Source organism: Eriocheir sinensis, unplaced genomic scaffold, assembly GCF_024679095.1.
Source record: "Eriocheir sinensis breed Jianghai 21 unplaced genomic scaffold, ASM2467909v1 Scaffold960, whole genome shotgun sequence".
In the NCBI taxonomy this organism is placed as follows: Eukaryota; Metazoa; Arthropoda; class Malacostraca; order Decapoda; family Varunidae; genus Eriocheir; species Eriocheir sinensis.
In genome coordinates, this window is record NW_026112342.1 from 85001 (window position 1) to 90000 (window position 5000).

The 5000-nt window shown below is 49.1% G+C and overlaps 1 protein-coding gene across 1 annotated transcript in view; it reads left to right on the forward strand.

Moving 5' to 3' along the window:
* LOC126995024 (ankyrin repeat and SOCS box protein 7-like) overlaps positions 1–5000 on the forward strand; it is a gene marked incomplete at its 3' end in the record, with an annotated part of 57762 nt that overhangs the window by 1153 nt on the left and 51609 nt on the right.

The following is a 5000-nucleotide window of genomic DNA, read 5'->3' on the forward strand; positions in this document are numbered from 1 at the left end:
GTATTATTTTAAACTTGTCTTTGTTCGTCTTTATTTTCCACTTTTTCTCGTAGTTTATTTATTTAATCTCATTCCGTGTCCTGTTATCCATTAATGCTCGTGATTTGCCTGCATGGCAAGTTATCTGTGTTATGTCGTCTGCGTACTGTATGTAAACACTACAAGCACCGAGGGGGGCAGATGTGGCCCCCCCTGAGCCACTTCTATCAAAACGATACACTTTTTTATTATTATCAAGTGTAAAAGAAAAACAGTCCTACAGAAAAACGCAGAAAATACCCAAGATTAACAAGTGATATCAATAAGAAGCATATGAATCTTTGTTATTTTGCTACACACGAATATATCGAGAAACTGACGCCAATCATTTTGAAACACAGTCGATACATTAAGGAACGAGTGGAAACGGCTGCCGACTGCCAGATGTACAATAACCTGTACGATACCACGATACTATTACTGTTACACTATATATACCTGTCTTGTATACTGCATGTTTTGCATTTATTGTCTATAAAGCTTTGGCTGATACACTAAACAGACCAACAAACAAACTGGCTGTGTTTACTCTAATGAAAGAAACGCCAAAATTCGCCGTTGTAGCGTGAGTTCGTATGTGAGTGTGTATGCATGCGTTCTAGCGTGTCAACGGCGGCGGACGGCGACAAAAGCTCGTAGCCTCGTCTTGAATGAAGTTTGGTACAGTCGGCTATAGAGAGTAGTGTCACACTGTCCAGTAGGTTTCGTTCAGAAGGCGACATCTGGCAACCCCTCCACGCGACATGAAAATTATTATATCCTATCGAAATCGTACTGTTGCGGTGATCGGTGGTCACAGGTGCACTCTATATAATTTTAAGATAGATATTTATCAAAAGTGCCCGTCGCTAACGCTTAATAAATATTTTTTCTTTAGGCTCCGTCGCTACATTTTGACACGAGCTTTTAGTTTCGTTCAAATTTAGTCAAGAGCAACTCTAAGTTGTTTATCAAACTATGATACATTTAAAAATATACTGCACTTATTAAGGGAGATTGTTATGCCTTTTAACTTTAAAAATAAATCCTTGACAGCCGAGATCTTGTTCTTTATTAAAAAAGATATACGTAATAATAGGCTATAAACGTTCACATGATGGCGTCGTCGACCGCGGGCTTTTCTACACTCGCACTCAACACACACACACACACACACACACACACACACACACACACACGCATTTATACTTAGATATTACGTAATCTTCACGGAGAAATGATTTTAGATTTTTGATGATCTGAATTGTCTTTGAGGCTTTATAGTGACGGGAATTAAGGCTGCGAGTTAAATAGACCCTCAAGCCTGTTTGCTGTTTGATGGTAAGGAGCATTAGTCACTGCCTGCCTCTGTGAAGGGCAGCATTGCACGCGGTATTTTTAAGTTTAATAAGAAAAAGTGTTTCAGACTGTTCGTGATGTTTTACCTCGTCATCATCATCATCATGTAGAAGACATTCATTATCGCATTTCTAAATTGAATTCATGTAATCTGGTATATTTCTAACTACATTATGTTATTATATAATATAATATTATACAATATTATAATTTCACGGTCAAACACATACTGTACACACTGATACGCGTCATTAACATCACCAGTGAATGCGCCACCGTGGTATAGTTGCCAGATACCGCCACCAAGCTAAACATTCTGAAAACCGTGACACTACTCTCTATCGCCGACTGTACATACAATACTTATTTTGGCCTTACCATGAGGTAATAACTGTCTCGTACAGTATTACATTTGTTTACACTAAACAGACCAACAAACAAACTGGCTGTGGTAACTACAATGAACTATTCGTCGTTGTAGCGTGCGTTCGTGTGTGTGTGTGTATGCGTTCCGGCGTGTATCGGCGGCAGCAGCCGGCGTCACTTCCTTCCTTTTCTCCTTCCTTCCTCCCTACCCCCTTCCTATCCCTCCCTACCCCCTCTTCTGGAGCCCAGGAAACAGGGAAACAAGCGCGAGGGAGAGAAACGTACAGGGGAAGGAGGGAGGGAGGTAAAACGTATGGATTATTTTGTGAATTCAGAACGAAAAGGAAAGTGAAATAGTAATAATGAAAAAAATACTCGCATGAGATAGAGGGAGAGGGGGTGGCAGCACACACACACTCTCTCTCTCTCTCTCTCTCTCTCTCTCTCTCTCTCTCTCTCTCTCTCTCTCTCTCTCTCTCTCTCTCTCTCTCTCTCTCTCTCTCTCTCTCTCTCTCTCTCTCTCTCTCTCTTAGGGAAAGATGTGGATCAGGACGCCCTGGAAAAGGCTATGGAGAAGACGGTGACGAACGCAATGGAGACGCTAATCTCCAAGCGCTCTCGACAGCCCCACAAGCCATCACCTGTCCGGGTAATGAGAGTCCGCATAGAGTCATCCTCCCTTCCACGCACCTACAAGACACCTCACTGCCCACCAGCCAGCCTGCACCAGGACCGAAGAACCCAACCTAAGGAACAAAACCCAAGGCATTACCATCCTTCAATGGAACTGCCTTGGAGCCTACTCCAAACTACCAACACTGATGGAAACTGGGAGACTGGAAAACATCGATGTCTTCATGCTCCAGGAAACACTGCTTTTGCCCAAAACCTCCTTCAAAATTCCAGGCTACAAATCCTTTCTACTGCCCAGAATAAATGGGGCCTCACGTGTGTGTGCCATTCTTGTACGACACCACATTGCATGCCAGGAGCTAGCAGCACCACCTCACTGCGGCGACCGGGTGGAAGTCCAAGGCGTGATCATTCAGCTGCACTCAGCTCCACTAACCCTCTTCAACATCTATGCGCCACCTCAGTCTACACCTGAATTGGGAGAACTCTTCACAGCAGCCAGCGAAGAACCAACCTTCATAGGGGGAGACTTCAACGGCCACCACCCTCACCTAGAGTCTCCCTCTCCACCCAACACAGCAGGCCGACACATCGCAGAGCTGCTGGAAGAAGCACGAGGAGTAGATCTACTGAACGACACCTCTCAGCCAACTCACATCAAGGGCGGGCGACTCGACCTCTCCTTCATCTCCACACCCTTACGACCTGTGGCTTCCTGGTCTGTCCACCCCACCATCACCAGCGATCACTTTGGTGTCACCACTCACCTAGCCTTGGACAACTTGCCCCAACCCCAGCTGCTCCTCGCTACAACATCAAGTGAGCTGACTGGAACGCCTTCACCTCTGCCTTGGAAAGGGCACTCGCATCTCCACCTGCCACTACCGACCTGGAGGTGCTAGAGAGCCACGTAACGCACGCCTTCCAACAGGCTGCCAGCGAGGCCATACCACTAACGAGGCTCTCAGGCACCTTCCACAAAGATCACTGGATCTATGGTGAACGAGTGCGGGAGCTCAACCACCGCCTCAACACAGCCAGGAAAAATTACCGCAAACGCCCCACCTCCCCCAACAAGCGTTACTTGCAGGCTGTCGCCAAACACGCTTGCGTCACCAAGCAGCGATTACGAGAAGAGGCCTGGCTCCAGTGGTGCCAGGGTCTGGATGCACACTCCACCCTGGGGGAGATGTGGACCAAACTACGCTCTGTCTCTCGCCCTCGCCCCCTTGTCCACCAACTCACCCTAACCCACAAGAAGAAGCTGAGCGACTATCAGCCAGCTTTGCAGACCGCACTTCGCCCCACCAACTCCCACACACCACCAGGGAGATGCAGGAACTTCTGGCAGCAGGAAGGGCAGCTCTTGTGGAGGAAGCCTGCACAACTCCTGATGCAGCTGACGTTCCCTTCACCATGCAGGAACTGAAGGGCTGCCTCAAACGTGGTGGCGACACAGCTCCAGGAGCAGATGGAATCTCCTATTCCATGCTTAGACATGCTGGCTCAAAGGGCGAGAGCACCGTACTACACCTCATCAACCTCTCCTGGTCAGAAAGCCGCACTCCCCAAGCCTGGAAGACAGCAGTGATTCAGCCCATCCCAAAACCCAAAGATCCCGGCTCCTTGCGCCCAATCTCACTGCTCAGCTGTTTAGGGAAGACAGCAGAACGTATGGCACTCCATCGCCTACAGTGGCGAACAGCTGACCTCCACCCATCCCTCTTTGCATACCTTCCACAAAGAGGCGCCACTGACTGCGTAGTCACCCTCCTCATCCACATGCGAAGAGGCCGGGGTATTGCTGTCTTCCTGGACTTGGAGAAAGTATTCGAGCTAGCCTCCCCTCTGGCAATCCTCTCTGCTCTTGCTCGCAAGGGGATCGGGGGAAGACTCCTTGCATGGCTGAGAGAGTTTCTCCATGGCCGTGGAGGGCAAGTCCGCTTCCAGGGACATGTTTCGAGGCGCTTCGACCACGTCAACGGCACACCTCAAGGCAGTATCCTCAGCCCCTTCCTCTTCAACGTTCTCATGGAGGAGCTGATAAGCGTTGACTACGGAGAGGGGGCTAAGCTCCTCTGCTATGCTGACGACCTTGCCCTAGTCCTGAACCACCGAACCTGTCTCCATCAAGTTCCACACGCCCTCAACCAGCTCAACAGGAAGTGCACAGAATTAGGGCTCAAGATCAACTTTGAGAAGTCCAAGGTCATGGCAGTTGGCATGCCCTCCTCTGAACGGCCCTTCCAAATAGCAAACCAGGACCTCGCCTACACTACCACCCACTAGTACCTGGGTGTCTGGCTGGACAGTCACCTTCGGTTCGGCACTCAGGTACGCTATCTAAGTGAGTGCGTAGCAACTCGCACCAACATCCTGCGAGCTCTGTCCAAACAAAACACGGGGGCATCCTATCGTGTCTTACGCGCCTTCTGCACACACGCCATACGGTCTATCATAGACTACTGCGCTCCTTGACAGTGTTCGCTCTCCCCTGCACTCACAAAGAAGTTAGAGGTGGCACAGAATGACGCTCTCCGGGTCATCCTAGGAGCCCCGCCATGGACCCGCCTGACCAACCTTCGCCTGGAAAGTGGCTTCCCATCACTCCACCACCGCATCCT